The sequence below is a fragment of the Vulpes lagopus genome, chromosome X (assembly GCF_018345385.1).
Source record: "Vulpes lagopus strain Blue_001 chromosome X, ASM1834538v1, whole genome shotgun sequence".
In the NCBI taxonomy this organism is placed as follows: Eukaryota; Metazoa; Chordata; class Mammalia; order Carnivora; family Canidae; genus Vulpes; species Vulpes lagopus.
The window spans coordinates 100,118,723-100,146,285 of record NC_054848.1 but is presented as its reverse complement, the minus strand read 5'-3'; the positions used below and the strand labels follow the sequence as shown (position 1 = coordinate 100,146,285).

Genomic DNA, 27,563 nt, shown 5'->3' with positions numbered 1-27,563 from the left:
TCTTCATTATTAAACTCTTTTAGTCTTTGCAGCTTCATAATGCTCTTAATTCTGTTCTCTTATACTCCTCTTTCAGAATCGTCCTGGCTATTCTTGCCTTTTTTTTTTTTTTTTGTCTATCTCATCTGTCCTAAATGACAGAAATGTGTTAAGGTCTACTCCTATTGTTTCTGGATATTTTTCCTTGCATTTTATGTATGTTCTGTGTATTCTAATTGTGTTATTTGGCATATGAATATTTATGGCAGTTATATCCTTATTGTGGATGGTGTCCTTTATCAAAACATGATTTTATCCCCTTGAATTCAGTCTTCTCTGATATTAATATCATGACCTCTGCTTTCTTCTTTCATCATTTTTATGGTATATGTTTCATAATTCAGTAATGCTGTTTTGGTTTTTCAATTTGTTTTCTTATCTCTGTAGTCCCCCTTTTTATTTTATTTTCCTAATTCCATTGTTTTATCATTTGTCTTTGATGTCTTGTTTCAATGACTATGCTCTTGTAATTTTTCTTTAATGGGAAATGTTTACTTTAAGCATGGATTCATTATCTGTATTCCCTTCATTCCTCCTTTCTCTCCCTTGTTCTCTCCTGTAGTGTTTTTTTTTTGGGGGGGGGGGTTGTCATTCTATATCTTTTCATTTATTCATGTTTCACTTAAAGACTTATCCGAGAAATTCTATATATAGTGTTATGAATTCATTTCACTCAATTTTCTCTTTGTGTCTCTCTTTTTTTTAAAGATTTATTTATTTATTTATTCATGAGAGACACACAGAGAGAGAGAGAGAGAGAAAGAGAGAGAGAGAGAGAGAGAGGCAGAGACACAGGCAGAGGGAGAAGCAGGCTCCATGCAGGGAGTCTGATGTGGGACTTGATCCCGGGACTGCAGGATCACACCCTGGGCCGAAGGCGGCGCTAAACTGCTGAGCCACCCAGGGATCCCCAACTTTGTGTCTCTTTAAAACCTTCAGCTTGACGATGAGGCATTGGATGTTTTAGTCATATTTTGCTGACTGAGGGCAATCACAGTTAATGTATGTATCCCTACTTTCATGGCTGTAATTTTCTTCAAGTATCTATAATAAGATTTATTCCACCCAATTCAGTAATTATCTACCCTCAATATGCGCTAAAATCATCTGGGTAAACTTGTTTAACATACCAGTGCATGGGCCTTGCCGCTAAAGGTTCTGGCTCACCTTATCTGGGCTGATGCTGACAAAATGGCACTTTAAGCAGATCCCCAGGTGGTGACTTGAATGCATAGTTATAACTGGGAGCCATTGACTCAAGTGGCAGCACAATTTATTCCATGTAGATACCATTAGCTTCAGGTTGTCCTCTAACACAAGATAAGCCTAGAACCTTCCCTTCTAATAAATATAATCAATTCTAAAGGAAAAAAAATATGTGAAACCTTTGTCTTTTGGCCACAGTACTTATTTAAATTTTTTTTAGAGGGAGAAAGAGTGTGAGGTGCGGAGGGAGAAGAGAGAGGAGGAGAGAATCTTAAGCAAGCTCCACACCCACAATACAGCTCAATGCAGGGCTCCATCTCACACCCTGAGATCATGACCTGAGCTGAAATCAAGAGTTGAATACATGACTAACTGAGCTGCCCAGGTGCGTCTGGCCACAATACTTATCCGGTTTGTTTGTGGGGGAGGGGATTCATCACTGCATGTCCATGTGACTCTTCATTCTGAGCTTCTCACTCCTCTGAATAATTTTGTCTTATTTAATTTCTTGTTTGTTTTCCATTCTGCCTACTCTCAGCTGTTGCTAGAAAAAATTAGCTGTGGATGATTATGATTGCTTTGTCTTCTTACTCCAGCATCTGTCCTAGTCTACAAAAACCAAAATGAAGCTGCATAGACTTGCTTGTACTTTTTTCAGTATCCTGGCAAGATACTGAAGTAGTAAGGAGTGACTTCTCCTCTTGTGAAATTTTCAAATCTATTCCTTTCAATATACTTTCAAGGGTTTTATCCACCCACATTCTCTCCACTGTACTAATTCATGGGATTTAGGGGCTTGATGAAAGCTATATCAGATCTGAGAATTTTCTATTTCTCAATTCCCATGGCTGTAATTTTTCAAAGATTGTGGCATGAGTATAAGCCTTTTTGGTTTGATTGCTGCTTGCTTTTTTGTAATTTTTCTTTATTATTTTTTTTGTTAAATTTTTGGAATAGATTTTGTGTGAAAAAGCCTTGTTCCACCATCTAACCCTGAGAGTTCATTTATGTTGTCTTTATATCCAGATTTGTTTGTTTAAGAAGTGCTACAGTCCGTGGTCCTGTATTTCTACCTATTCCCACAGTCTAGGGGAGCCCAGAGCATACATTTTTAATCTGTGATATGGTTAAGAGTACTTATTCCAGTACTAGAATGGCCCTGGCTTGTGAGGATTAGCGACTAGAGATTAACTTAATAGTATAGAGAGTTCAATTTGTTATTCTGTTATCAAACATAGAAATATCTTATTGCCATATTTTCTAAGTGATTGTATAGGGATGTATGACACAGAAATACTATCAGGAACTTCTCTGGGCAGAAAAAATCTCAAAGATTTGATTTGGGAAGATGAGATATTTCAACTGACATTACAGAGCAGCATAATTCAGACCTGCCACAAGGGAGTTAGAAAAGGGTGCATCTCTCCTTCAAAAGAATTTTTGGACATAATATCTGCTCTGTATGATTTTGGGCAGTGATACTGGTTTGGTCATTTGGTCTCAAGGTTAATGTTTCTTGGTATTAGGTGACCAAAAGAGAGGTACATTACATGTTTAGTATGATTTTTTTTTCCTTCAACAAATATTATTGGAAGGCTACTATATGCTAGGCACTATTCTAGAAAAAGGATATATAGCAATTTTATCCTAGAGACACAACCTCTGCTCTTTTGGAGCTTATGATCTAGTAGGGGTGATAGACAAAAACAGATGAATAAATAAAAAATACCATGTTTTTACTGGGTAGTGATCAGTGCTAGAAAACAGATAAAGGCAACTAAAGAGATAGATTAGAGTGAAGTTGGGGCTACCCTAGAGAAAATGGTCAGGACAATCTCTCTGAGTAGATACCATTCAAGCAGGAATTGTTTACGTGGCTGAGGTGTCACATAGGCAAGGATGCTCTATCAAAAAAGAAATGGATAGTTATATAAGTTTGTGAGATGCTACAAGCTGTTTTATTCCTGGAGCTTTTAAATGAAGATTAGTATAATAAAGGCTCTTGGCAGTTCTGCAGGAAAGAAATCATTTAACTTTGTATAGCTCAATGTTTCTCAAGCTTAGTTGATGACTTTTATCTGTGATTCATAGTCTAGGGAATGATATATTTGTTTTGGGAAACACAGTACAAAGTTTGATACGATAAGCCATAGTAGATCTTAAATTCAGAGAAGTCCTTTAACTAATGACCAATAATTTAGAACCATAATTACAGGAAAGTCTGTGTTGAATCTTCCCTTCCCACTGGGTATTTGGTCTCAAGGTCATTTGCTCCACCCACTGAGCAAAAAGAGGCAAATGGCAATAAAACAGGCTGAGATAGAGGATATAAAAACATTGAGAATCATTTTAATTTTTTTATTGGAGTTCAATTTGCCAACATATAACATAACAACCAGTGCTCATCCCGCCAAGTGCCCCCCTCAGTGCCCGTCACCCAGTCACCCAAACCCCCTGCCCACCTCCCTTTCCACTACTCCTTGTTTGTTTCCCAGAGTTAGGTGTCTCTCATGTTTTGTCACCCTCACTGATATTTTCACTGATTTTCTCTCCTTTCCTTTATTCCCTTTCACTAACTTTTATATTCCCCAAATTAATGAGACCACATAATGTTGTCCTTCTCCGATTGAATTATTTCACTCAGCATAATACCCTCCAGGTCCATCCACGTCAAAGCAAATGGTGGGTATGTGTCGTTTCTAATGGCTGAGGAATATTCCATTGTATACATAGACCACATCTTCTTTATCCATTCATCTTTCTATGGACACCGAGGCTCCTTCCACAGCTGGGGTATTGTGGACATTGCTGCTATAAACATTGGGGGGAAGGTGTCCTCTCATGTCACTGCATCTGTATCTTGGGGGTAAATCCCCAGCAGTGCAATTGCTGGGTCCTAGGGCAGTTCTATTTTTAACTCTTTGAGGAACCTCCACACAGTGTTCCAGAGTGGCTGTACCAGTTCACATTCCCACCAACAGTGCAAGAGGGTTCCCCTTTCTCCACATCCTCTCCAATATTTGCTGTTTCTTGTCTTGTTAATTTTCCCCATTCTCACTGGTGTGAGGGGGTATCTCATTGTGGTTTTGATGTGGTTTTGATCCCCTCCCTGATGGCGAGGGATGCGGAGCATTTTCTCATGTGCTTGTTGGCCATTTGTATGTCCTCCTCTGTGAGATTTCTCTTCATGTCTTTTGCCAATTTCATGATTGGATTGTTTGTTTCTTTGCTGTTGAGTTTAATAAGTTCTTTATAGATCTTGGATACTAGTCCTTTATCTGATAGGTCTTTGCAACTATCTTCTCCCACTCTGTGGGTTGCCTTTTAGTTTTGTTGACTGTTTCTTTTGCTGTGCAGAAGCTTTTGATCTGATTAAGTCCCAATAGTTCATTTTTTGTTTTTGTTTCCCTTGCTTTCATGGATGTATCTTGCAAGAAGCTGCTGTGGCCAAGTTCAAAAAGGGTGTTGCCTGTGTTCTCCTCCAGGATTCTTTTTTCCAGTGGATAGTCTTTCCTGCTTTGATGAATATTAGTTGGCCATAGAGTTGAGGGTCCACTTCTGGATTCTCTATTCTGTTCCATTGATCTATGTGTCTCTTTTTGTGCCAGTACCACACTGTCTTGATGACCACATCTTTGTAGTACAGCTTGAAATCTGTCATTGTGATGCCCCCAGCTCTGGTTTTCTTTTTCAATATTCCCCTGGCTATTCGGGGTCCTTTTTGATTCCACACAACTCTTAAGATGATTTGTTCCAACTCTCTGAAGAAAGTCCATGGTATTTTGATACGGATTGCATTAAATGTGTAAATTGCCCTAGGTAGCATTGACATTTTCACAATATTCATTCTTCCAATCCATGAGCATGGAATATTTTTCCATCTCTTTGTGTCTTCCTCAATTTCTTTCAGAAGTGTTCTATACATTTTAGTGTATAGATCCTTTACCTCTTTGGTTAGGTTTATTCCTAGGTATCTTATGCTTTTGGGTGCAATTGTAAATGGGATTGACTCCTTAATTTTCTTTCTTCAGTCTCATTCTTAGTGCATAGAAATGCCACTGATTTCTGGGCATTGATTTTGTATCCTGCCACACTGCCGAATTGCTGTATGAGTTCCAGCCATCTTGGGGTGGAGTCTTTTGGGTTTTCCAGGTACAGTATCATGTCATCTGCAAAGATGGAGAGTTTGACTTCTTCTTTGCCAATTTGAATGCCTTTCATTTCTTTTTGCTGCCTGCTTGCTGAGGCTAGGACTTCTAGTTGAATAGCAGTGGTGAGAGGGGACATCGCTGTCATGTTCCTGATCTTAGGGGAAAGGCTCCCAGGGTTTCCCCATTGAGGATGATATTTGCTGTGGGCTTTTTGTAGATGGCTTTTAAGACGCTGAGGAATGTTCCCTCTATCCCTACACTCTGAAGAGTTTTGATTAGGAATGGATGCTGTAGTTTGTCAAATGCTTTCTCTGCATGTATTGAGAGGATCATATGGTTCTTGTTTTTTTCTCTTGTCAATATGATCTATCACATTGGTTGCTTTACGAATGTTGAACCAGCCTTGCATCCCGGGGATAAATCCCACTTGGTCATGGTGAATAATCTTCTTAATGTATTGTTGGATCCTATTGGCCAGTATCTTATTGAGAATTTTTGCATCTGTGGTCATCAGGGATATTGGTCTATAATTCTCCTTTTTTTGGTGGGGTCTTTGTCTGGTTTTGGAATTAAGGTGATGCTGGCCTCATAGAATGAGTTTGGAAGTATTCCATCCCTTTTATCTTTCGGAACAGGTTTAGTAGAATAGGGGCTGTTTCTTCTTTAAGCGTTTGATAGAATTCCCCTGGGAAGCCATCTGTCCCTGGACCTTGTGTCTTGGGAGGCTTTTGATGACTGCTTCAATTTCCTCTCTGGTTATCAGCCTGTTCATGTTTTCTATTTCTTCCTGTTCCGGTTTTGGTAGTTTGTGGTTTTCCAGAAATGCGTCCATTTCTTCTAGATTGCCTAATTTATTGGCATATAGCTGCTCATAATAAGTTTCTAAAATCGTTTGTATTTCCTTGGTATTGGTGGTGATCTCTCCCTTTTCATTCGTGATTTTATTGAGTCTTTTCTCTCTTCTTTTTAATAAGGCTGGCTAATGGTTTATCTATCTTATTAATTCTTTCATAGAACCAACTCCTGGTTTTGTTGATATGTTCCACAGTTCTTCTGGTCTCGATTTCATGGAGTTCTGCTCGAATCTTTATTAACTCTCTTTTTCTGCTGGGTGTAGGGTTTATTTGCTGTTCTTTCTCCAGTTCCTTTAGGTGTGAGGTTAGCTTTTGTATTTGAGTTCTTTCCAGTTTTTTGAGGGAGGCTTGTATTGGGATGTATTTCCCCCTCAGGACTGCTTTTGCTGTATCCCAAAGATTTTGAATGGTTGTGTCTTCATTCTCATTAGTTTCCAGGAATATTTTTAATTCTTCTCTAATTTCCTGGTTGACCCTTTCATCTTTTAGCAGGATGGTCTTTAACCTCCAAGTGTTTGAATTCCTTCCAAATTTCTTCTTGTGACTGAGTTCTAGTTTCAAAGCATGGTGGTCTGGAAATATGCAGGGGACAATCCCAAACTTTTGGTATCGGTTAAGACCTGATTTGTGACTCAGGATGTGGTCTATTCTGGAGAAAGTTCCATGCACACTTGAGAAGACTGTGTATTCAGTTGCATTTGGATGTAAAGTTCTGTAAATATCTGTGAAATCCATCAGGTCCAGTGTGTTATTTAAAGCTCTTGTTTCTTTGGAGATGTTGTGCTTAGAAGATCTATCAATTACAGAAAGCGCCGTGTTCAAGTCTCCCAGTAGAAGTCTATTATTATCTAAGTATGTCTTAACTTTGGTTATTAATTGATTGATATACTTGGCAGCTCCCACATTAGGGGCACAAATATTCATGATTGTGAGGTCCTCTTGTTGGATAGATCCTTTAAGTATGATATAGTGTCCCTCTTCTTCTCTTACTACAGTCTTTGGGATAAACTTTATCTGATATAAGGATGGCCACCCCTGCTTTCTTTTGAGGACCATTAGAATGGTAAATGGTTCTCCAACCTTTTGTTTTCAGGCTGGGGGTGTCCTTAGGTCTAAAATGAGTCTCTTGTAGACAGCAAATAGATGGGTCTTGCTTTTTTATCCAGTCTGAAACCCTGCGTCTTTTGATGGGGTCATTAAGCCCGTTCACGTTCAGAGTTACTATTGAAAGAAATGAATTTAGTCTCATCATACTCGGTATTCAGTCCCTGTTTTTGTGGATTGTTTCCTTGGACTTCCTCTTTCTTTTCCAGTGTCACTCTTTTTTTTTTTAATTTTTTTTTATATTTATTTATGATAGAGAGAGAGAGAGAGAGAGAGAGGCAGAGACACAGGCAGAGGGAGAAGCAGGCTCCATGCACCGGGAGCCCAACGTGGGATTCGATCCCGGGTCTCCAGGATCGCGCCCCGGGCCAAAGGCAGGCGCCAAACCGCTGCGCCACCCAGGGATCCCTCCAGCGTCACTCTTAATATTTCTTGCAGAGTTGGTTCACATATTCTTTCAGTTTCTGCCTATCTTGGAAGCTCTTTACCTCTCCTTCTACTTTGAATGAGAGCCTTGCTGGATAGAGTATTCTTGGCTGCATGTTCTTCTCATTTAGGACCCTTAATATATCCTGCCAGCCCTTTCTGGCCTGCCAGGTCTCTGTGGAGAGGTCTGCTGTTAACCTAATACTTCTCCCCATAAATGCTAGGGATTGTTTGTCTCTTGCTGCTTTAAGGATCTTGTCTTTATCTTTAGAATTTGGAAGTTTCACTATTAAATGTCAGGGTGTTGAACAGTTTTTATTGATATTAGGGGGAATCTCTCTATCTCCTGGATCTGAAGGCTGTTTCTCTCCCCATGTTTGGGAAGGTCTCAGCTATTATTTGTTCAAATACCCTTTCTCTTCCTCTGTCCCTCTCGGCACCCTCTGGAACCCCAATTAAATGTCGATTTTTCCTTCTAAGGCTGTCATTTATTTCCCTTAACCTTTCCTCGTGGTCTTTTAATTGTTTTTTTCTCTTTTCTTCAGCTTCCTTCCTTGCCATCAACTTGTCTTCTATGTCACTCACTCATTCTTCTACCTTATTAAACCTCATTGGTAGGACCTCCCGTTTGGATTGCATCTCATGTAATTGATTTTTAATTTCGGCCTGATTAGATCTAAATTCCGCAGTCATGAAGTCTCTTGATTCCTTTATGCTTTTTTCCAGAGGCACCAGTAGCTTCATAATTGTGCTCTTGACTTGGCTTTCTGACATCGAATTTTAATCCAAATTCTGTAACTCTGTAGGAGAGAGTACTGTTTCTGATTTTTTTCTTTTGTGGTGAGTTCTTCCTTCTAGTTATTTTGCTCAGTACAGAATGACTAAAAACAAGTTGTACTGGAAAAAGGAAGGAAAAATGGGGAAAAAGAGTGGGGGGAGCAAAGAAACAAAAAACAAAGTAGAAAGAGGGGTATCCTCTGACTGTATATACTGTAAATCCCTCGACTTCCCCTGGAACTTTCCAGTGCTGCTTGGTCAAGAGCTTGCTCTTCTCTTGTCCTTCCAGCTGGTCTTCTGGGGGAGGGGCTTGCTGTGCTGAGTCTCAGGTGTGTGCACCTGGGGGAGCTGCCCCACCCCCTACCAGGTGCATGGCTTAGTGGGAGCTGTTTATCTTGTGAGGCCCCTGCTCCCTGGTGGCCCTACTCAGTCTCAGGCACAAGGTGACACCAGGAGGAACAACAACAACAGTGGTAGCGGGCAGTCTTCCACCTCTGGAGTCAGCTCTGGCAGTCACTACCACAGCTCCCAGTCCACAGGGGCCTGGATGCTTCGGGGGCCGGGGGCACTGCTCTGCACAGCTTGGGGCCACCTGGTGGCAGAAGCGTCCCTGTTGCCCTGTGTCCTTCCCACCTCCGCCTGTCCCAAGGGGAGCAACGGATCCTGGGCTGTGCTCTCCGGCGTCTTGGGCTCAGGGCCTGCACCACTGGAATTGTGCTCCTGGGGCCATGCAGCCCCCTCCGCGGGGAGCTGCCCCCTGAACCACCGCCGGAGCTGCTCCTGAGGCCCTGTCGGGCAAGCGCTGCAGCACTTCAGGGAGCTTGGCCCGCGGGGTTGTGGCGCGCTCTCCCCCAGGGCGCACCTCCTCTGTTAGTGCCGTGGGAACCTAGGGGCTCCACTGCCCCTCCTGGGATCCTGTCCCAACTCCCTGCAAGCGCCTTTCCGTCGGGGAAGATTGGTAAATTTCCTGATTCTCCGGAGCTGGGCTTTCCTGTCCTGGGGACACTTGTCATCCCCCTTAGCCCGGCTCCTCATGGGGGCCCCTCCCACACTGGATAGTGTTTTATTATTTTTTTCCCATCTTCCTACCTTGATAGATGCGCGAACTCTTCTCTCTGTAGCGTTCCAGCTGTTCACTCTTTAATTCTCAGGCCAAATCCGTAGGTTTTCAGGATAATTTGAAAGTTATCTAGGTAAGTTGGTGGGGACAGGTGACTTGGGGACCCTACTCTTTTGTCATCTTGCCCCACCTCCTCAGAATTCTTTTAATTAAAATAAAACCAATAACTATGTTGTCATGGAATTCATTGGGCTAGAATAATTTAGTCCAGTTTTATTTATCATTTTCTTTTTAAATATTTTATTTATTCATTCATGAGAAAGACAGAGAGAGGCAGAGACACAGGCAGGCAGAGAATCAGGCTTCCCACAGGGAGCGGGATGGGGGACTGGATCCTAGGATCTTGGGACCACAACCTGAGCCAAAAGGCAGATAGAGCCACCCAGGTGCCCTTTAGCCCAGTTTTCTATCTCTGATTCAGATATGGTCTTGTGTTTTTGACCACTGATATGTTCAGGAGACTCTGAGGCGCAGCAGAATTCTGTATATTCACGGAGGAAGTCATCTCTATTAACCAGTCTAGACTTCTTTCAGATACAGAAAAGTAATCACAGTTTAGAAAGATATTTTCACATTAGAGGTTGAATCTAGATTCTGCCTAATCTGTAATTAACTAGAAATCATAAATGACGCTAAGCCCCCCTTTCCAATATCGACTCCAAGAAGCTTTCCCAAATGAACACTAAGTGGGTTGGGGCCAAGTGACCATGGTGCTGGCTACTTTGATGCAGTGCTGAACTCTGCTGAAATGGGCAGAAGCCTTTGAAAATACATTGGGTAATATGTAAGCTCTGTGCATGGAGAAAAGAAAACCTATGGTGCTGACGTTTCTTTCCACACTCCTGTGTGTCTACGCAACTATATATCTACAGTCTTGGCTGCTATTTTCAGGTTTTGCTTCATGATAGAATATATAGTTGGTTAAACTCCTTTTCAAATGCAAAGAATCCTGGGGAGAGCTATACCTTGGGATGTTAGCCCACTTGCAGAAGTATCAGTTTAGTAGTTCTGAAACTTTGATATTCATAATAATCACTTGAGGGTGATTGCTTAAAACTGCAATTTGCAAGGTATTTCCCCAGTCGAGAATCTGGTTCAGTAGATTTAGGGTATAGCTCAGGAATCTTTTTTTGTAACAACTCCCCAGGTGATTTTGATGTAGTGGTCCAAGGATGACAATAAGGTAAAACGTAAACATTAGTTTATTTTAGATCTCATCTCATCTCCTATGTTCCTTACTTCCAATTTGGCTCTAGGTCTCAGCCCTGGAGCACTGCCATTCAGAATCCTCTGGTTCATCAATACTGACACTGATGCTACAAGTTGCCAGATCCAGCATTGTTTCTTCCAGGGCAAGCTTGCTTCATCCATTGAACTGTGTACTAGGAAAGCTATGTCAAAGCTTCTTAGTCTCTAATTTTTGGAGTCAAGAGGTCTTCCTCATTGTTTCCCCTTGTAATAAATCTTCAAAAGGAGACAAAGTCACAGAACACTTCAACAATATTTTTTGAGAGCCCACTACATTCAAGGACAGAGGAAGATATTTTATGCTTTCAAAGCAGACTTATTAATAAAGCCTTTAATACCTTTATAACTGGGAAGATATTTCAAAAGGAGCCATCCTCAGGGGTTCAGAATTCAACTTTAGAATAAAGATTGAAAGGTTTTTTTCCACCTAAAAATTCCAACACTATGCTTGGTAATTTCTATGATATGGCAAAATCAAATTGAATGCACTTGTGCATAAAACATCATTTAATATTCTGGGAAATTTATTTTAAAGAGGAACTGTCAGTCTTTTGACAAGCTTTAAACTTAACTTGCTCTTATAAATGTCAAGGTCAGGCATCAAGTTTATCTCATCAATCTTTCGGGTTTTACAACTAGGGAAGGAACTAGCTAACATTATCTTAGGGTCATGAAAATATTAGTTTAGTAAATCAGCAGACATGAAAATCTGTCTCTGGTTTGATGTTTTTAGTACCTGGACATAAGTTATAGTGCTTCAACACTGTTATATTATCTAAAAATTTTAATAAATACTATAGGAAATCCAGATCTTTGAAGAAACATACATGAATATCATTTTACAGTTTGAGAAACTCCAAATATAAAATGACTGTTCTTAACAAAATGATAGTGATACCTCAGTTTGAACTTTGGCCTGGCTGCACCTTGCTCTACTTTCTCTATAATCTTTATTCTTTCCAGAAACCGCAACTAATTGGACAAAAGAGAACACTTGGCTTTTCATTTTCCCCTTTCATTGCACAAATGGTGGTCACTGCTTGCATCCTGTCCTCCTAAGAGAATATGGGGAACTGAATGTAAATGTCAGATTTATTTTTTAAATTAATTTTTATTGGTGTTCAATTTACTAACAGAAAAACACCCAGTGCTCATCCCATCAAGTGTCCGCCTAAGTGCCCATCACCCATTCCCCTCGAACTCCTGCCCTCCTCCCCTTCCACCACCCCTAATTCGTTTCCCAGAGTTAGGAGTCCTTATGTTCTGTCTCCCTTCCTGATATTTCCCAACATTTCTTTTCCCTTCCTTTATATTCCCTTTCACTATTTTTTATATTCCCCAAATGAATGATAACATACACTGTTTGTCCTTCTCCGATTGACTTATTTCACTCAGCATAATACCCTCCAGTTCCATCCACGTTGAAGCAAATGGTGGGTATTTGTCGTTTCTAATTGCTGAGTAATATTCCATTGTATACATAAACCACATCTTCTTTATCCATTCATCTTTCGATGGACACCGAGGCTCCTTCCACAGTTTGGCTATTGTGGACATTGCTGCTAGAAACATCGGGGTGCAGGTGTCCCGGCGTTTCATTGCATCTGAATCTTTGGGGTAAATCCCCAACAGTGAAATTGCTGGGTCGTAGGGCAGGTCTTTTTAACTCTTTGAGGAACCTCCACACAGTTTTCCAGAGTGGCTGCACCAGTTCACATTCCCACCAACAGTGTAAGAGGGTTCCCTTTTCTCCGCATCCCCTCCAACATTTGTTGTTTCCTGCCTTGTTAATTTTCCCCATTCTCACTGGTGTGAGGTGGTATCTCATTGTGGTTTTGAGTTGTATTTCCCTGATGGCAAGTGATGCAGAGCATTTTCTCATGTGCATCTTAGCCATGTCCATGTCTTCCTCTGTGAGATTTCTCTTCATGTCTTTTGCCCATTTCATGATTGGATTGTTTGTTTCTTCGGTGTTGAGTTTAATAAGTTCTTTATAGATTTTGGAAACTAGCCCTTTATCTGATATGCCATTTGCAAATATCTTCTCCCATTCTGTAGGTTGTCTTTTAGTTTTGTTGACTATATCCTTTGCTGTGCAAAAGCTTCTTATCTTGATGAAGTCCCAATAGTTCATTTTTGCTTTTGTTTCTTTTGCCTTTGTGGATGTATCTTGCAAGAAGTTACTGTGGCCAAGTTCAAAAAGGGTGTTGCCTGTGTTCTCCTCTAGGATTTTGATGGAATCTTGTCTCACACTTAGATCTCTCATCCATTTTGACTTTATCTTTCTGTCTGGTGTAAGAGAATGGTCTAGTTTCATTCTTCTGCATGTGGCTGTCCAATTTTCCCAGCACCATTTATTGAAGAGACTGTCTTTCTTCCAATGGATAGCCTTTCCTCCTTTATCGAATATTAGTTGACCATAAAGTTCAGGGTCCATTTCTGGGTTCTCTATTCTGTTCCATTGATCTATGTGTCTGTTTTTGTGCCAGTACCACACTGTCTTGATGACCACAGCTTTGTAGTACAACCTGAAATCTGGCATTGTGATGCCCCCAGCTATGGTTTTCTTTTTTAAAATTACCCTGGCTATTCGGGGTCTTTTCTGATTCCACTCAAATCTTTAAATAATTTGTTCTAACTCTCTGAAGAAAGTCCATGGTATTTTGATAGGGATTGCATTGAACGTGTAAATTGCCCTGGGTAACATTGACATTTTCACAATATTAATTCTGCCAATCCATGAGCATGGAATATTTTTCCATCTCTTTGTGTCTTCCTCAATTTCTTTCAGAAGTGTTCTATAGTTTTTAGGGTGTAGATCCTTTACCTCTTTGGTTAGGTTTATTCCTAGGTATCTTATGCTTTTGGGTGCAATTGTAAATGGGATTGACTCCTTAATTTCTCTTTTTTCAGTCTCATTGTTAGTGTATAGAAATGCCACTGACTTCTGGGCATTGATTTTGTATCCTGCCACGCTACCAAATTGCTGTATGAGTTCTAGCAATCTTGGGGTGGAGTCTTTTGGGTTTTCTATGTAGAGAATCATGTCATCAGCGAAGAGGGAGAGTTTGACTTCTTCTTTGCCAATTTGAATGCCTTTAATGTCTTTTTGTTGTCTGATTGCTGAGGCGAGGACTTACAGAACTATGTTGAACAGCAGTGGTGAGAGTGGACATCCCTGTCTTGTTCCTGATCTTACGGGAAAGGCTCCCAGTGCTTCCCCATTGAGAATGATATTTGCTGTGGGCTTTTTGTAGATGGCTTTTAAGATGTCGAGGAAAGTTCCCTCTTTCCCAACACTCTGAAGGGTTTTCATCAGGAATGGATGCTGTATTTTGTCAAATGCTTTCTCTGCATCTAATGAGAGGATCATATGGTTCTTGGTTTTTCTCTTGCTGATATGATGAATCACATTGATGGTTTTACGAGTGTTGACCCAGCCTTGTGTCCCGGGGATAAATCCTACTTGGTCATGGTGAATAATTTTCTTAATATGTTGTTGGATCCTATTGGCTAGTATCTTGTTGAGAATTTTTGCATCCATGTTCATCAGGGATATTGGTCTGTAATTCTCCTTTTTGGTGGGGTCTTTGTCTGGTTTTGGAATTAAGGTGATGCTGGCCTCAGAACGAATTTGGAAGTACTCCATCTCTTTCTATCTTTCCAAACAGCTTTAGTAGAATAGGTATGATTTCTTCCTTAAACGTTTGATAGAATTCCCCTGGGAAGCCATCTAGCCCTGGACTCTTGTGTCTTGGGAGGTTTTTGATGACTGCTTCAATTTCCTCCCTGGTATTGGCCTGTTCAGGTTTTCTATTTCTTCCTGCTCCAGTTTTGGTAGTTTGTGGCTTTCCAGGAATGCGTCCACTTCTTCTAGATTGCCTAATTTATTGGCGTAGAGCTGTTCATAATATGTTTTTTAAATCGTTTGTATTTCCTTGGTGTTGGTAGTGATCTCTCCTTTCTCATTCATGATTTTATTAATTTGAGTCCTCTGTCTTCTTTTTAATAAGGTTGTCTAATGGTTTATCTATCTTGTTAATTCATTCAAAGGACCAACTCCTGGTTCTGTTGATCTGTTCCACAGTTCTTTTGGTCTCGATTTCATTGAGTTCTGCTCGAATTTTAATTAACTCTCTTCTTCTGCTGGGGGTGGGGTCCATTTGTTGCTTTTTCTCTAGTTCCTTTATGTGTAAGGTGAGCTTTTGAATTTGAGTTCTTTCCAGTTTTTGAATGGATGCTTGTATTGCAATGTATTTCCCCCTCAGGACTGCTTTTGCTGCATCCCAAAGATTTTGAACGGTTGTATCTTCATTCTCATTAGTTTCCATGAATCTTTTTAATTCTTCCTTAATTACCTGGTTGACCTTTTCATCTTTTAGCAGGATGGTCCTTAACCTCCACGTGTTTGTGGTCCTTCCAAACTTCTTGTTGTGATTAAGTTCTAATTTCAAGGCATTATGGTCTGAGCATACACAGGGGACTATCCCGATCTTTTGGTATCGGTTCAGACCCGATTTGTGACCCAGTATGTGGTCTATTCTGGAGAAAGTTCCATGTGCCCTTGAGAAGAATGTGTATTCAGTTGAGTTTGGATGTAAAGTTCTGTAGATATCTGTGAAATCCATCTGGTTCAGTGTATCATTTAATGCTCTCATTTCTTTGATGATGTTATGCTTAGAAGACCTATCGAGGGTAGAAAGAGCTAGATTGAAGTCACCAAGTATAAGTGTATTATTATCAAAGCATTTCTTCAGTTTGGTTATTAATTGGTTTAAATATTTGGCAGCTCCCACATTCGGGGCATATATATTGAGGATTGTTAAGTCCTCTTGTTGGATAGATCCTTTGAGTATGAGATAGTGTCCCTCTTCATCTCTCACTACAGTCTTCGGGGTAAATTTTAGTTTATCTGATATGAGGATGGCTACCTCTGCTTTCTTTTGAGGACCATTCGAATGGTAAATGGTTCTCCAACCTTTTATTTTCAGGCTGTAGGTGTCCTTCTGTCTAAAATGAGTCTCTTATAGACAGCAAATAGATGGGTCCTGCTTTTTTATCCAGTCTGAAACCCTGTGCCTTTTGATGGGGTCATTAAGCCCGTTCACATTCAGAGTTACTATTGACAGATATGAGTTTAGTGTCATCATGATATCTATTCAGTCCTTGTTTTTGTGGATTGTTCTACTGAACTTCTTAAAGGGGAATTTTAAGAGTTCCCCTTAAAATTTCTTGCAGAGCTGGTTTGGAGGTCACATATTCTTTCAGTTCCTGCCTGTCTTGGAAGCTCTTTATCTCTCCTTCCATTCTGAATGAGAGCCTTGCTGGATCAAGTATTCTTGGTTGCATGTTCTTCTCATTTAGGACCCTGAATATATCCTGCCAGCCCTTCCTGGCCTGCCAGATCTCTTTGGAGAGGTCTGCTGTTACCCTAATATTCCTCCCCATAAAAGTCAGGGACTTTTTTTCTCTTGCTGCTTTAAGGATCTTCTCCTTATCTTTGGAATTTGCAAGCTTCACTATTAAATGTCAAGGTGTTGAACGGTTTTTGTTGATTTTAGGGGGGGATCTCTCTATTTCCTGGATCTGAATGCCTGTTTCCCTTCCCAGATTTGGAAAGTTTTCAGCTAGGATTTGTTCAAATACATATTCTGGCCCTCTGTCCCTTTCGGCGCTCTCAGGAACCCCAATTAAATGTAGGTTTTTCTTCCTCAGGCTGTCATTTATCTCCCTTAATCTATCCTCATGGTCTTTTAATTGCCTGTCTCTTTTTTCCTCAGTTTCCCTCTTTGCCATCAACTTGTCTTCTATGTCACTCACTCATTCTTCCACCTCGTTAAGCCTCATCGTTAGGACTTCTAGCTTGGATTGCATCTCATTTAATTGATTTTTAATTTCTGCCTGATTGGATCTAAATTCTGCAGTCATGAAGTCTCTTGAGTCCTTTATGGTTCTTTCTAGAGCCACCAGTAGCTGTATAATAGTGCTTCTGAATTGGCTTTCTGACATTGAATTGTAATCCAGATTTTGTAACTCTGTGGGAGAGAGGACTGTTTCTGATTCTTTTTTTGAGGTGAGGTTTTCCTTCTAGTCATTTTGCTCAGTGCAGAGTGGCCAAAAACAAGTTGTATTGGGAAAAGGAGAAAAAGAGAGAGAAGGAAAGAAAAGAGAAAAAGAAAAAAGAGAACGAAGAAAAAAAAGGGGGGGAGAAGAAAAAGAGAAAGAAAAAGAAAGAAAGGAGAAAAAAGGGGGGTGGGGTGGGGGAAGCAATCAGAAATCAAGGAGAAAGAAAAAAAAACACAAAACAAAACAAAAACAAAAAAACAAAAACAAAAAAAACACGGGGGAGTATCTTCTGATTCTGTATACTTTAAGTCCCTTGACTTCCCCTGGAACTGGTCCGTCTAGCTGGTCTTCTGGGGGAGGATCCTGTTGTGCTGATTTTCAGGTGTTAGCACTTGGGGGAGCTGCTCTGCCCCCTGCCTGGTGCAGGGCTCAGTGGGGGTTGTTTACCCCGTGAGGCCCCGGGAGGAAGCCCCAGTGGTATGGGCAGCTCTGGGACCCTGGAGTCAGCTCCCGCAGTAACTCCGGGGCTCTCCGTCTGCAGGGCCTGGGGGCTCCCGGGCGGGGCCGCTGATCTCCTCAGCTCGGGGCAGGAGCGTCCTTCCTGTCCTGGGCCCTCGTGGCCTCTGCCTGTCCCTGGGGGAGGCCGGATCCTGGGCTGTGTCCTGGCGCCCTGTGCTCCGGGGTCTGCACTGTTGGATTCGCGCTCCTGGAGCCCCGCAGCCCCCTCCGTGGAGCCGCCGCCTGAGCCCCTCCGAGCTGCTCCGGGTCCCGCCGAGCGCTGCAGCCCTTAGGGAGCTCGGCGCATCTCCCGGGGCGCAGGTGCCTGTTAGTGTCCCAGGGAGCCCGAGGGCATCCCCGCCCTGGGTCCTGCTCTCCCTGCGAGGCCTTTCCGCCCGGGAAGGTTGGTGCAGCTCCTGCTCCTCTGGGACGGGGCTCTCCTGTCCTGGGGACACTCGCCCCGGCCTCAGCCCGGCTCCTCGCGGGGCCCCTCCCCCTTGGAGGCCTTTTGTGTCTTTATTTCTTTTTCCCCGTCTTCCTACCTTGATAGAAGCGCGAACTCTTCTCACTGTAGCATTCCAGCTGGTCTCTCTTTAAATCTCAGGCCAAATTCCTAGATTTTCAGGATGATTTGAAGGTTTTCTAGGTAATTTGTTGGGGACAGGTGATTTGGGGACCCTACTCTTCCGCCATCTTGCCCCTCCTCCTCAAAGTGTCAGATTTATATTAAGATCTTTATTTTCCATAAGAAGGAAAACCATGTTTATTATGTTCTAAGTCCACATTCATCGTGGTAATCCTATCTCCCCTCTTTTTTTCTTTTTTCTTTTGGTAATCCTATCCCTTATGTTCATTTATGTATGTGTGTGTACCCAAGTCACTAAAGTGTTCTTAATTTGATTATTTCATCTTCTTCAATTTAATTGACGTACTGACCAAATAGATTACTCATACTCCTACAGCAAGATTCCTGGTTTTACTGATTAACCTTGGAATGTTTTGGAGAAAATATTCATCGTTTTAGGAATTAAACTTGAGGTTCTGATTGCATCCTCTTCTATCAAGTATGTTTCTAATACATTTTGGACTAAAAAAAGTAAACTTTGTAAAAACAACATGTATTGAGTACCAGGCCCTGTGTTAAGCATTTTCACATATATTCTCTCACTTTTAGCTATGAATGACTCCATTAATACTCCATTTTATAGTATGTATTCAATACACATTAATTTAGTCATTCTTTAATAAGAAATGTACTAATATTGAGAACCAACTATATACAGGATACTCTACCATACTCTAGGATGGGGATTGTTTTGGTGAAACTAACGAGATATAAAGGAAATGAAAGGTTCAAGCAGAAGGTTATAAGTCAACTCATCGAGAAGTATAGGTGCACTCTAGTTACCATCACACCCAGGGAGGAGCCGCAGCTGCCACAGCCGACCCAGTCACCATTACTGCAACCATGAGCAGCGGGGCAAGACCCAGAAGTCTCCCACTGCCCCCACTGCTGCCCCCACCCTCAGTGCTGCAGACACCAAACCTGGCACCATCTGCAGCGGTGCAGGGAGCGGCGGCCTGGGCAGCCTCACATTGGCAGTGCCTGCCAGCGGGGACAAGAAGCTCATCACAATGAAGGTTTGGGAACAGTAAAATGGTTCAATGTAAGAAATGGATATGGTTTCATCAACAGGAATAATACCAAGGACGATGTATTTGTACACCCGACTGCCATAAAGAAGAATAACCCCTGGAAGTACCTTCACAGTGTAGGAGATGGAGAGACTGTGGAGTTTCATGTTGTTGAAGGAGAAAAGGGTGAGGAGTCAGCAAATGTTATAGGCCCTGGTGGAGTTCCAGTGCAAGGCAATAAATATGCAGCAGACCATAACCATAGATGCTATCCACGTTGCAGTGGTCCTCCACGCAATTACCAGCAGAATTACAATAGTGAGAGTGGGGAAAAGAACGGGGTTGGAAAGTGCTCCCGAAGGCCAGGCCCAACAGCGTGGGCCCCACCGCAGGAGACGGTTCCCACCTTACTACATGCGGAGACCCTATGGGCATCTACCACAGTATTCTAACCCTCCTGTGCAGGGAGAAGTGATGGAAAGTGCTGACAACCAGGGTGTAGGAGAACAAGGTAGACCAGTGAGACAGAATATGTATCGAGGTTATAGACCACGATTCTGTAGAGGTCCTTCTCGCCAAAGACAGCCTAGAAAGATGGCAATGAGAAAGATAAGGGATGATCCCATCAAAAGGCGCAGGGTTTCAGACTGGATAAAAAAGCAAGACCCATCTATTTGCTGTCTAGAAGAGACTCATTTTAGACCTAAGGACACCCCCAGCCTGAAAACAAAAGGTTGGAGAACCATTTACCATTCTAATGGTCCTCAAAAGAAAGCAGGGGTGGCCATCCTTATATCAGATAAAGTTTATCCCAAAGACTGTAGTAAGAGAAGAAGAGGGACACTATATCATACTTAAAGGATCTATCCAACAAGAGGACCTCACAATCATGAATATTTGTGCCCCTAATGTGGGAGCTGCCAAGTATATCAATCAATTAATAACCAAAGTTAAGACATACTTAGATAATAATAGACTTCTACTGGGAGACTTGAACACGGCGCTTTCTGTAATTGATAGATCTTCTAAGCACAACATCTCCAAAGAAACAAGAGCTTTAAATAACACACTGGACCTGATGGATTTCACAGATATTTACAGAACTTTACATCCAAATGCAACTGAATACACAGTCTTCTCAAGTGTGCATGGAACTTTCTCCAGAATAGACCACATCCTGAGTCACAAATCAGGTCTTAACCGATACCAAAAGTTTGGGATTGTCCCCTGCATATTTCCAGACCACCATGCTTTGAAACTAGAACTCAGTCACAAGAAGAAATTTGGAAGGAATTCAAACACTTGGAGGTTAAAGACCATCCTGCTAAAAGATGAAAGGGTCAACCAGGAAATTAGAGAAGAATTAAAAATATTCCTGGAAACTAATGAGAATGAAGACACAACCATTCAAAATCTTTGGGATACAGCAAAAGCAGTCCTGAGGGGGAAATACATCCCAATACAAGCCTCCCTCAAAAAACTGGAAAGAACTCAAATACAAAAGCTAACCTCACACCTAAAGGAACTGGAGAAAGAACAGCAAATAAACCCTACACCCAGCAGAAAAAGAGAGTTAATAAAGATTCGAGCAGAACTCCATGAAATCGAGACCAGAAGAACTGTGGAACATATCAACAAAACCAGGAGTTGGTTCTATGAAAGAATTAATAAGATAGATAAACCATTAGCCAGCCTTATTAAAAAGAAGAGAGAAAAGACTCAATAAAATCACGAATGAAAAGGGAGAGATCACCACCAATACCAAGGAAATACAAACGATTTTAGAAACTTATTATGAGCAGCTATATGCCAATAAATTAGGCAATCTAGAAGAAATGGACGCATTTCTGGAAAACCACAAACTACCAAAACCGGAACAGGAAGAAATAGAAAACATGAACAGGCTGATAACCAGAGAGGAAATTGAAGCAGTCATCAAAAGCCTCCCAAGACACAAGGTCCAGGGACAGATGGCTTCCCAGGGGAATTCTATCAAACGCTTAAAGAAGAAACAGCCCCTATTCTACTAAACCTGTTCCGAAAGATAAAAGGGATGGAATACTTCCAAACTCATTCTATGAGGCCAGCATCACCTTAATTCCAAAACCAGACAAAGACCCCACCAAAAAAAGGAGAATTATAGACCAATATCCCTGATGACCACAGATGCAAAAATTCTCAATAAGATACTGGCCAATAGGATCCAACAATACATTAAGAAGATTATTCACCATGACCAAGTGGGATTTATCCCCGGGATGCAAGGCTGGTTCAACATTCGTAAAGCAACCAATGTGATAGATCATATTGACAAGAGAAAAAAACAAGAACCATATGATCCTCTCAATACATGCAGAGAAAGCATTTGACAAACTACAGCATCCATTCCTAATCAAAACTCTTCAGAGTGTAGGGATAGAGGGAACATTCCTCAGCGTCTTAAAAGCCATCTACAAAAAGCCCACAGCAAATATCATCCTCAATGGGGAAACCCTGGGAGCCTTTCCCCTAAGATCAGGAACATGACAGCGATGTCCCCTCTCACCACTGCTATTCAACTAGAAGTCCTAGCCTCAGCAAGCAGGCAGCAAAAAGAAATGAAAGGCATTCAAATTGGCAAAGAAGAAGTCAAACTCTCCATCTTTGCAGATGACATGATACTGTACCTGGAAAACCCAAAAGACTCCACCCCAAGATGGCTGGAACTCATACAGCAATTCGGCAGTGTGGCAGGATACAAAATCAATGCCCAGAAATCAGTGGCATTTCTATGCACTAAGAATGAGACTGAAGAAAGAAAATTAAGGAGTCAATCCCATTTACAATTGCACCCAAAAGCATAAGATACCTAGGAATAAACCTAACCAAAGAGGTAAAGGATCTATACACTAAAATGTATAGAACACTTCTGAAAGAAATTGAGGAAGACACAAAGAGATGGAAAAATATTCCATGCTCATGGATTGGAAGAATGAATATTGTGAAAATGTCAATGCTACCTAGGGCAATTTACACATTTAATGCAATCCGTATCAAAATACCATGGACTTTCTTCAGAGAGTTGGAACAAATCATCTTAAGAGTTGTGTGGAATCAAAAAGGACCCCGAATAGCCAGGGGAATATTGAAAAAGAAAACCAGAGCTGGGGGCATCACAATGACAGATTTCAAGCTGTACTACAAAGATGTGGTCATCAAGACAGTGTGGTACTGGCACAAAAAGAGACACATAGATCAATGGAACAGAATAGAGAATCCAGAAGTGGACCCTCAACTCTATGGCCAACTAATATTCATCAAAGCAGGAAAGACTATCCACTGGAAAAAAGAATCCTGGAGGAGAACACAGGCAACACCCTTTTTGAACTTGGCCACAGCAGCTTCTTGCAAGATACATCCATGAAAGCAAGGGAAACAAAAACAAAAAATGAACTATTGGGACTTAATCAGATCAAAAGCTTCTGCACAGCAAAAGAAACAGTCAACAAAACTAAAAGGCAACCCACAGAGTGGGAGAAGATAGTTGCAAAGACCTATCAGATAAAGGACTAGTATCCAAGATCTATAAAGAACTTATTAAACTCAACAGCAAAGAAACAAACAATCCAATCATGAAATTGGCAAAAGACATGAAGAGAAATCTCACAGAGGAGGACATACAAATGGCCAACAAGCACATGAGAAAATGCTCCGCATCCCTCGCCATCAGGGAGGGGATCAAAACCACATCAAAACCACAATGAGATACCCCCTCACACCAGTGAGAATGGGGAAAATTAACAAGACAAGAAACAGCAAATATTGGAGAGGATGTGGAGAAAGGGGAACCCTCTTGCACTGTTGGTGGGAATGTGAACTGGTACAGCCACTCTGGAACACTGTGTGGAGGTTCCTCAAAGAGTTAAAAATAGAACTGCCCTAGGACCCAGCAATTGCACTGCTGGGGATTTACCCCCAAGATACAGATGCAGTGACATGAGAGGACACCTTCCCCCCAATGTTTATAGCAGCAATGTCCACAATACCCCAGCTGTGGAAGGAGCCTCGGTGTCCATAGAAAGATGAATGGATAAAGAAGATGTGGTCTATGTATACAATGGAATATTCCTCAGCCATTAGAAACGACACATACCCACCATTTGCTTTGACGTGGATGGACCTGGAGGGTATTATGCTGAGTGAAATAATTCAATCGGAGAAGGACAACATTATGTGGTCTCATTAATTTGGGGAATATAAAAGTTAGTGAAAGGGAATAAAGGAAAGGAGAGAAAATCAGTGAAAATATCAGTGAGGGTGACAAAACATGAGAGACACCTAACTCTGGGAAACAAACAAAGGGTAGTGGAGTAGGAGGTCAGTGGGGTGACTGGGTGACAGGCACTGAGGGGGGGCACTTGGTGGAATGAACACTGGATGTTTTGCTATTTGTTAGCAAATTGAACTCCAATAAAAGAATAATTAAAATTTAAAAGGAAGTATAGGTGCACTTAAATGTACCACGTATTGGTGTTGTGGAGTGTTGGTGTAAACCTTTGTTTAAAGCAAATACATGATTTTACATTTCCTGTCAGTTTCTGCTGTCTCACCTATCTTCAGTCATATATCTGCTCCCAGCGGTTTACAGATTTGTCTTTTTTGTAGTGAATTTTGTTAATATAGAATAAGTGGGCCCTGCAAAGCCCAGAAGGAGACCTTTGTGAGGTAGAAATAGGACTTTGGACCATTTTTCAACAGGAAAGGATGGTCTGTCTTCACATTTTGCTTTAGTGCTCGATGGATATTTTCTCTATCACAAACACTGGAGTTTGTGATTAGGAGTTAGTCTGCAAAGTGAAACCCAACTGGGTTGCCGAGAGGCAGGCAGCTGCAAAGGAAAGCTCAGGCAATTATGGGTTTGCAAGAAGAATAAAAGGTTTCCCTAGTGGTTCAGGATTGTATAATCAAATCTGTGTCTGTCAATTGCTAGAGTCAGATAATGGATTTTGCCTACGATTACATAATCTGAAACAGAGGACCTGTAAAACCCATTAAAATGGATACTTGAGAGAATGAGCATAGTGCTATACAGACTTTGAAATTGCTTTTCATAAGTTATCTCCAAATAATCAAATCTAGGGAGGAGAGGAATGAAGCAGGAGGTGATAGGTATTTCGCTAAAGAAGAAAATAGGCATTTCTACTGTATTGTTTCTTCCCTGGAATAATGGTGATAATAATAGTAATTAAAAAAAATCTAGCAGGAGATCTTCCCTCCACCACTCTCAAGTGAAAAATCAATAGGTAATGTTTCCTAAAACCTCTACCTTTATTCAAACTCCCAAGTACAATCCCTCATCCCCTTCAGTCTTCTCTCTTCCTTGAACAGGTTTTATTAAGCTAACTCTTTTATTTGGGTTGATGCTGATTTTCATTCCTTCTCTGGATTTTGCTACCTATGCAAAATAGATGTGAGACAGGTGCTATAGATAAGATGGTACCTGGTCTGTTTCTTATCTATTTGGAAGATGAACACATTTATGCTAATAAATGTGTGCATGAGACAGCCACACACTATCCTATAACTTATATGATTGGTTGTTCTGTACCAAGGAAATTGTTATCTACAACCTATAGAGCTCAGTCTCTCAATCTAAACAAAACTTTTATGATAGCCATATTGGCAAAACATTGCTGATATAAATTTTATGTGGGGATAAAAATATGCTTGCAGGACGTGTAAGTTTTATATGGATGTATAGATTTCAGAATTCAAATGTAGCAAATTGATGAGATGGCCAGGGAGAGCTGAATTTTCTTTTTTAAAAGGTGATAAAAATAACCCAAGGGCTGTAGACTGAGATAAAAATAAATGCACTACATAATGTATTTGATTTAATTTATGATGTCTTTCCTGTGCCTATTCTTAACAGACTGGGGGTATAATGCCATTAGTTCAGCAGAGGTGGTGTTGATCCCTTACCAAAAAAGACTCTTCCCCTCGGATGAGTGTAAGAGATGTAGTGGAACCTATGAAGTGCTGTCTTGATCCTCCTTTGAGTAAGGATGCATTGCTCTGCTACTGGGAGTGAGGTTAGAAAGACAGCCTCCAGCTGCAGAGGATCGCCTCACTCCATGTCGCACTCCTTCCCAGATCATTCATATCCTATGATGGATGTAAGAATAAAAAGCCCTCTTATCTCAGTCCAACTTGGAACAACTCTGAATAGCCATCCTAGCTCCAGAGGCTCCAGAGTTCCCTGTGGAGACAGCCTAGTCATCCTTGAGCCTGCCTTGCAACTCCATGTCTACCCCTCCCCTTCCTTTCAATTTCCTTTCTTTGACAAGTGTTTCTACCACAGGCACTTCTTAATAAACATCCTAGATGCTAAATTCTCAGTGTTTGCTTCCCTGGAAACACAATCTGGGACCTATGCCACATTATGACTTTTGTGGGTCCTATGAACTTTTGCCTTCAATGGCCTCTTTCTCCATATAAGAAATATTAAAAATAAGATCCTATGACTATATTGGTATAAAGATGAATATGTTAATATTTTATGATAAAACTTTTTTTTCTACCTAAAAGTTCATGGGTTTCTTTTAATTCTGAAAGAAAGCAAAGCAGTTTTTTGGGCCTCAGGCACTGTGGCTATTGTGCCCAATGGGGTAGTCAGCCCTATCTCTGACAGGAGGCAATTATGCATCAAGCACATTAAAAGATTATGAAGTCTGGGAAGACTGCTTTTGTTGCTCTGTCTTCCAACCTTAGATCATCAGGCCCTTCAAATACCTCCTACTTTCCAGGGAAACCAACTAGCAGCTAGCCTTCATTTCGGAAAAGATCATTTGTAGTAAGATGTAAATGATGTAAAGCTGAGGTTTTAATTATTTTAACTCTATAAAAAGGTAGTGGTGGATACTTACTTTGTATGACAGAATAGTTTTTACCAGTTGTGTCATTTCCTTTCCACCCCCCATCTTTCTATGTCTACATTTGCTGCTGTTCTGTTAATGCTTCTTCTTTATTTATTTATTTATTTATTTATTTATTTATTTATTTATTTATTATTTATTTATGATAGTCATACAGAGAGAGAGAGGCAGAGACAAGGCACAGATAAAGGCAGAGGGAGAAGCAGGCTCCATGCACCGGGAGCCCGAGGTGGGATTCGATCCCAAGTCTCCAGGATCACGCCCTGAGCCAAAGGCAGGCGCCAAACAGCTGCACCACCCAGGGATCCCTCTTCTTTATTTTTTAAAAAAGATTCTGTTTATTCATGAGAGACACAGAGAGAGGCAGAGAGACAGGCAGAGGGAGAAGCAGGCTCCATGCAGGGAGCCCGATGCGGGACTGGATCCCGGGACTCCAGGACCACGCCCTGTGCCAAAGGCAGGTGCTAAACCGCTGAGCCATCTAGGGATCCCCAATGCTTCTTAAACATAGATTGAATCTCAAACCTGGGAGGCTCAGATGGCTCTTCTCCATAGCATTATCTATGTGTAGATGAGGTAGGGAGCAGTTGAAAGAGGAGTAAGGGCGGTGCCTAAAGTGAACTAGTTGTCTGCTTTCTCCCACCTCCTTGAAGCCTTTATTCCAGGTTGATCAGCTATCTCTTTTTGTTAAAGATTTATTTATTCATGAAAGACACACAGGGAGCTACAGAGAGAGTCAGAGACATAGGCAGAGGGAGAAGCAGAAGCAGAAGCAGAAGCAGGCTCCATGCAAGGAGCCCAATGTGGGACTTGATCCCAGGACCCCGGGATCATGCCCTGAACCAAAGGCAGATGCTCAACTGCTGAGCCACCAACGTGTCCCATGGTTGATCAGCTATCTTCCCTTTTAGTTTACTTGGACACTAGAAGGTTCTTTTTGTTTTAAACAATCTAGCAAACATATTTTTGAATGCCTGCTATATACCAAACTGCTTTGGGGTGTTTTATTTACATGATCTCAATTAGGTACAGTAGGGTATCCTAGCTCAGCTTGATCTGGATAAATGATCTGACTGTATGCTGAGTCAGTGGCTCACATGGTTTCACAATGCATTAACTAAAGTGTATAGCAGGAAGAAGACCCAAGAGAAATAAGCTTCTTTTCTTAGGGGACTAGAGTCAGAGATAGAGAAGGGTTAAGGGTGAGGACATTATGCCTAGAAAGGCAACAGAGCACTGTAGCAAAGAACATGGGCTCTGGAGTCAAGCTGACAGAATTTGAATACTGGCTCTACCGTTTACTTGCTAAGTAACCTTGAGCAAATTACTTAACCTTTCTGTGCCTCTGTTGCCTTACATGTAAAATTGGGATGATAATAATAAGTACTAGCTTCATCAAATTGTAGAGAGTATTCAAAGTACCAATATATACAAAACATCTAAAACAGTATCTGACATATAGTAGGTGCCTCAAAACACGGGAACTAATGCTGTTATGGTGTCTATTACCATCACTGACACTATG

At 41.3% G+C, this 27,563-nt stretch overlaps 1 pseudogene; it reads left to right on the top strand.

Moving 5' to 3' along the window:
* The window catches only part of LOC121482664, a 44,982-nt pseudogene extending 25,238 nt beyond the window's left edge, over positions 1 to 19,744 (top strand).
* Positions 19,745 to 27,563: the final 7,819 nt, after the last annotated feature.